Below are 6,961 nucleotides of genomic sequence, written 5' to 3'. Positions count from 1 at the left end.
GTACCACATGGTAAGTGCAATTACCTCAAACTTACTGTTACAATTATCAATTGAGAATTTTAGTATGAACAATGAAACTTCTACGGTGAAAGTATGACTTACAAAACCGTGTTTATTGCCAGGACTGAACAGCAAATTTGTCCTGGTGATTGCTAGCTAGCAGTGTATGGTAAGGTAGCTAACAGTTTGTTACTTAAGCCATCTCCAACTTTATCAATGATGATTTAACAAAGGAAAAACAAACGTCCTTTATTCCCCCTTCACTATGAACATCAAAGGGGCCGCAAAAAACATGTCCCAATATGCAGACGGTGTTTCACATGGTTAGCTGTCTGTGTGACCAGCAACCCACTGTATTTGGTGACCCATCAGAGTTTATGACCTGCAATTTTGGAAAGTACTCATTTACTTGTAAGTAAAAATAATATTACCAGTTAATTGTACTGAAATTACTAGTTTAAGCTAAAGTACAAAATTGTTTGTATTCTAATGTCTGTTTTTTTTATAGTTGATTGAAGCTGTGCTAAAGGCAAGTCTGGGGGTGAAGAAGTACCACAGAGTATCAAACAACAGAAACCCTAACAGATGCTGCAAGAAGAAGAATGGTGAACATCCTGGTGGCTCTCATAATTGACAAGCATGGTGTTTTTTTTTTTACTTGTTTTCATTTGTGCAAAATAACTGTATGGCCGTTACATAAATGTACTGATAAATATCTCCTCTCAGGTACCACCCCACTAAAGCAATCAAGAAGATTATGCACATGGGATAGTGGTGATGTCCCAAAAGGATTGGTATGTTTGGGATGAGATGTTTAGAATGGCTTGAAAATTGAATGCATTTCCTGAAGTAGTATTATTTAATATCTTCTTTTTAAAGGTGGACCAAGACTTCACTCTCCTATTTGATGATGACACATCCTCCATGCTTTTCAGAAATGGGATTTGTTCTTCAAGCCAAATGTCATAAAAGAGGCTAACAGCTCACCTCAACACCAGAGCTGCGTCGCTTGGTGCAGTCAGCATAAAGTCCCGAAGTGATCTTGATGAGGCAACAAGTAGTTGGTTTATTTTTTTTATTTTAATAAATTTGCTATAATTGCAGTTAAACTCTAACTGCAATAATATTTAATTTCTTTATTCTGTGCATCTCTGAACGTTGATCTGATTTTTGGGATAAATGTGACTATTAGATGGATAACGGTTTACAACATTCTCAGGATGCCTCCCGGTTCTCATTCAAACTTGAAAAGTATTACATTTGAAGAGTTTTCAGTTAATTCTTGTGACTCTTTGTCCTCAGCCTATGACCAAGATATGGCTTCCCTGGTGTTGCTGTTACATCTCCTTCCACCACCTCCAGAGGGACGGAAGTCTCCAAAAATGTGTGCATGTGATCAGTTGAGAGACTTGTTGTCTTTCATAAGGTAATTATATAATTAAGGTGATGATAATAATTTGTCATGTCACCTTCTTAGCCACAAATGTAAATGAGCGTTGTTAAAAAAGTGGATGGAATTGTCGTAAGTCACCATGCCCATATAGCACTAGCTAAGGAAAATGTTTGGATAATCACTTCTATGATGTAGTTCTCTCGGGGGCGGCTGTGGATCAGTGTAGAGTGTTGCCTGCCAATCGGAAGGTTTGGTTTGATCCCTGCCCCTGCAGTCATTGTCGAAGTGTCCTTGGCAAGACACTGAACCCCGAGTTGCCCCCGGTGCTGCGCATCGGAGTGTGAATGTGTGTGAGTGTTTATCTGATGAGCAGGTGGCATCTTGTACGGCGCCCCGCCACATGTATGAATGTTGTGTGAATGGTGAATGTATCCTGTAGATGTAAAGCGCTTTGAGCAGTTGTTACGACTGGAAAAGCGCTAATAAATACAGTACATCTTAGGCTGCCATTTTTCTTGTGTCTTTTTTCAGTTTTCTGATCTCAACCCTAGTCATGCTGCAGTTTGGAAGATCATCTCCGAAACCAGCCGGGTCGGCAGCCATACCTCCTTGTTGTTTGGCACAGAAGCGAAGATTGACAGGTTCTACATCACCGTGGATAAGCGTCTCATCCCATGCAAGGCAAATCGCTCTCTCTGGGCATTTGATGAACTTTTCAAAGCACATTTTTTGTTTAATTTTTCTTACGATGTGCACATCCTACACATCCGTGCAGCAGTGTATGACACTGATGTGGGGAAAATGAAGGTGTCACCCAGAGTTAAGACTTGAGAGCAAGACTGCCTAACCAGCCAGTAGCACTCTTAAATGTGAGTAAGACGCTACAAAATGTTGACCTGTTTCCTGTGTCAGACAATTATCTAAGCATTTGATTCCACATTTAAGAGTTGAACATGGTTACTTTCATGGATTCAAGTTCAATTGTTTTGTTCTAAGCAAGGCTGTAGGCATCGTTCTATCATATACAGCTTTTTGGAAGCACCTTAATAGTGTGCATACCATCTTCTATAAGAAAATTGCCCCCTTATTATATCGTTTTGTATGAGGTTTGAGGCCAAACACAACTGGTTAAATTGTTCTAGAAATTTCAAAACATAACCAAATCGCTTGCTAAAAAGCATCAGATGGCCATTGCTTATCACTGGAAAACGTTTACCCTAAACAAACTGAGTATGGGCCAATAAATCTTTTTTTTCAGAGATGAAATGTGTCACAATGAAATGTTTGAAACGACTTGTCAAAGATGTTTTCTCAACTAGTTGGTTAAGTTGATGGTGTACAGTATAAAGCTGGACTAGTTATTTGCAGTGCAATGGACAAGACGTGCCAGTCTTTTGTCAATAAGTAATATACTTTTGGTTGAGAGCAATTTTCTTTTTGACAAACAAGCTATTTACATAGAATTTGATAACCATCATCATGCATTCAGAGTATTACAAATTGCGGAAAATTTCTACTAAAAATGTCTGAGCTTAAATTTTAAAACGTTTGATATTCAAGCTCATACAATGTTTCAGATGAAAATATGTACATTATACCTTCATTCCACATGTTGTTGAAAATGTTGTTTATTGTAATTAATTGTTATTAATATAAGTAAAATTAATTAATCATTAAGTATGTAATTTTAACATTTTTTTAGTGTAGATAATTGACACTTTAGGGAGTGAAATTACCCCAAATAGTTTTTAAAAATTAACTCGAGCAGTGTTAGTTGTCTAATCCTTCAGTGTTACTATAACTCGTTTTGCGAGTTAAAAAAGAACTCTGGCAGAGTGTTAATGTTTTGATTGTATTGATTTTAATTGTTTTTAAACTATTTTGAAAGTGTTAATTTAACTCTGGAGTGTGGACCTATATAAACCCTCCAAAGTGTTGAAATCAACTCTGTGGAATTATTCAACACTGAACTTTTTGCTGGCACACTCCTTACACGGTACATTCTACACACCCGCCGAAGCCCTTTTTTCGGCGTATCAGACACGGACAGACCCTTACCAAACGTTCGTATTTACGCGTTCGATACAACGGATTGTTTAAGATTTTGTTCTTAAGAGTGTTTGGTGAATGAGCCCATTATTCTTAGCATGCTTAGAGTAAGGTCAACCTGCAGTTCCATTTATAACTACTAACTATAACATGTTTTGCATGAGCAAAGGCTGACAGGACGTTTTTAAGGTATGCCGTTTCATGAACTGAACTGTTGGAGATCGGCCATTTCAAGTTTTGGGAAGGATTCTTATTATGGCAGTAAAGTAAAGCAAGGAAGTGAAGAGAAAACACACAGACTTTGACCAGGAAACAGGTGTTTGTATCCTGGAGAGTTAGAAGAAAACACAAGACTTTCACCCAGAAACGGGTGATTCTGTCCGGGGATGTTTTTACCCAAACCACAATTACTTTCTAATCTTAGCTAGTAATTTTTGTGTCTAAACTGAACAGTTATAAGCCAAACCCCTTATCCCCTAACCCCTTAAGCCCAACCACAACCCCTCACCAGCATGACGCTTACTTTTGTCAGATAAACTTAATTGTACAATCCTCTGAATGGCCGCCATCTTACGGTGCTCTGTACCTGGCACCAGTCAAATTGTCTGTTCAGACTACAGATCTTAACATTATGAACCATCATGTGACCAGCCAGCGGTCGCTATCATTTCATAGAATATCATACGGCTGTCCATAAGACCGCTATTAAAACTTACAAAGAACGAATTCCCATGGACAATGTCTGGTCTCTGTGATGTGTTCTCACTCCTCCGGCAGCTACGAAGGCTTTTCCTTCCACGGCCAGGCTCATAGAGGGAAGCCAGCTCCTCCTGAAGTTCAGCACCAGCTGCTGCGCCAGACACTCTGCACTGAATTGTGGGAAACCACACATGTACTCACAGATCTGAACAAGGTGTAGATTTGGACGGCACACACTCAGTAATTTGTGTTTTTTCCTACTTTGTGAGAAAATATGTTGTGTCAGTGTTTGTCACTACATAGTCTGAAAAGAAGAGACAGAATATTCCGATATGTTAAGGATTACATAATGTTAATTTGCAAGGTAACAAGTAACTACAGTTCTCAATAAACACTGTGAATTTTAAAGAATTACCTAGGAGACAATGGAACTGAAGTACTGACGTACAACGCTTAGTTACTTTACACAACTGGCAAAATGTGACCGTAGCTACGTTCATATCCACCGGCTTTATGCAGATGAGGATACTAAGGTAGCTCAGCGTAAATCTTTCAGGAAGACCTAACTCTAATCAAGGCTCTCTCCTAAATCAAATCAGCTGGTGAGACGTTCACCTTCTGCTAAACCTGAGTCACCTAAGTCCTGCTTATCACAAGTCACAACCCTGCTTAAATCTGTTCCTCCCTTTGCTATTCAGCTGTCGTTGCAGGCAAAGAGTGCATCCTCAACCCCCCCCTTCCACCACACTCCATTCATCTACTCCTGACCGGCTGGAGCCCTTCAGTCTGGTCTTTGGCTCCTTCGTCCCACCACGGTGTCTAAACTCCGTCGGGGTTATCATGGTTTCTACCCCTATACGAACTACTGGTTTAACGATGGATCTAATCTCCAAAGACTTTGTACATTTTATTATGCTGCATGTAGAGAATTCATTTTTATAAGTCTTATTTGTCTTATTTCTTTGTACTTTTATTTGTCTTATTTTCTTGTTAGTAGTGTCTTAATGTAGTATAACTTTTCTGCTTTTATATCACCATTTAACAAACTGTGTTTCTCTAGTTGCTGCTGTTTCTTGCATGTCTTAAATGTCTCACTGCTGTATATCACAGGTATAAATGCTTAGTTTCGGGTCACTCAAAGTGCACGTTGCCCAGGCGGCCTGCACTTTGCCCTGGTTCTCTTAGCGTAGTGCAATACAATAACATCCTTGATCAACAACTGTGATCTGTGGTGGGTGTGTTTAATAAAAACGACTGAGCTACAGAGAAATAGTTGAAGTTACCCGAGAGCTACACTGCAGATAGGTTAACCTTGTGTGTGCTTCCCTCTTGCAATAGTCTATTAACTTCTCATTACCGTCTGCGTCTCGTTTTGTTGCTTGACCGTCTTTGATTTAAGTTTAAGTGTCCTGAACTGACACTGCACAATAAATCTTTTTGCATCTGCAAACATGTCTCTCCTGAGAAAATTGTGTTTTTCCATTAATGGTACCTGCTCGACACGAGGTGCCCCGTCCTCCTTTTTTTCGTATGGAAATTCCAAAAAAGGTGGAAAGAGGCGAGGCAGCAGGTACCATGTGGTGGAAAACGCCCATAATAAAATGCATCAAGTTCTCCAACTGTCCCTATGATGTCGATTGTTCATATCTTACCGTCTAATACATTTGTCAAAGTCAAGGCTTGCGGGCAAAATCCAGCCCCTTGCAAATTCTGATCAGGCACCTCATGTCAATTTAGTTTCACAATAAATATTACCCACCTAGAAGTTTGCTAAGCCAAAAAGATGGAAACTGTTTTACTGTAATTACACTAAGCATAATTTGGCAGATTTGCTGACATTAGACTCAGATTCTCCCAGAAGTAGATAGTTTTGGTAATCTGAAAACAGGTTGCTGTGAAAATGTAATCATTGTTTTGCGTGATTTGCTAAACTCTACTGTATGATAGCTAAGAACTTTTTTAAGGCTTTAGTCAACGAATTGTGGAGTGGAAAAGCACATATGCAGTCAAAATGTTTTGACTTTGATAAATAAAAGCATTTCTATAAACTATACATTACTTATGTGATTCTTATTTTCCTATTCTGTGTAAATGAGCAGTGTAATCATTTCACCTTCAAACCCGCTTTCACTGGAGAGGACAGAAAAAGTCTTTGGCGGATGTTCAGCTTCCTCTTCATCCTGCTGCTTCGGTGTGTGTGTATGTTTCCGTGTGATGTCTCGGTGTTGTCTTGTGCAGGATCGCCTGAACTGCAGCTTGCGTGTGTCTGTGTTTGTCCTCTGCTGCGCTCTTGTGCTGTCTGTGCACGTGTGCAGTGTGTCTGCTCCTTGTAGCTCAGACTCCACTTCACACTTCCAGCACCTCCACACCATGTCCCCACGACAAAATGAGCATTCTCCTGCACACACAGCCATTGTAATATCACATACGTACACTTTGTTATCCGAGTCGGAGGTCCGGCAGCAGTTATCCTGTACACACTCTGCGTACGTTGTTTTTCTGTGAGACATCAATGCATCTAATGCATGTTCACGTTAATCATTTTTCTCATTTATATTTCACTTTATTTCACCAACAACCCATACACTATTAATCAGAATGTTCATTTTGACTCAATCCGTAGGTAAACTGGTTGCTGGGCGCTAAGTATTGCTAAACCCACAGACGGAGCTAGCCTGTGTTGATTCATGTTGTTAATCGCCCGATATATTAGCTTTTTAACAATGCGCGGACAGGCAGTGGTGCAAAATCCTTTGTTTGCATACATCCCAGCGTACTTTACACATCTCCCCCCAAATAGTTAAATATGCAAAAGATGTG

The 6,961-nt window shown here is 39.7% G+C and overlaps 1 protein-coding gene across 2 annotated transcripts in view; it reads right to left on the bottom strand.

Annotated features, from left to right (window-relative positions):
- rubcnl (rubicon like autophagy enhancer) overlaps positions 1-6,961 on the bottom strand; it is a 47,032-nt gene that overhangs the window by 18,601 nt on the left and 21,470 nt on the right. The window lies entirely within an intron of this gene.

The sequence above is a fragment of the Etheostoma spectabile genome, chromosome 4, assembly GCF_008692095.1.
Source record: "Etheostoma spectabile isolate EspeVRDwgs_2016 chromosome 4, UIUC_Espe_1.0, whole genome shotgun sequence".
NCBI lineage: Eukaryota > Metazoa > Chordata > Actinopteri > Perciformes > Percidae > Etheostoma > Etheostoma spectabile.
The sequence above is the reverse complement of the archived record's forward strand: the minus strand, read 5'-3'. Positions and strand labels throughout refer to the sequence as shown.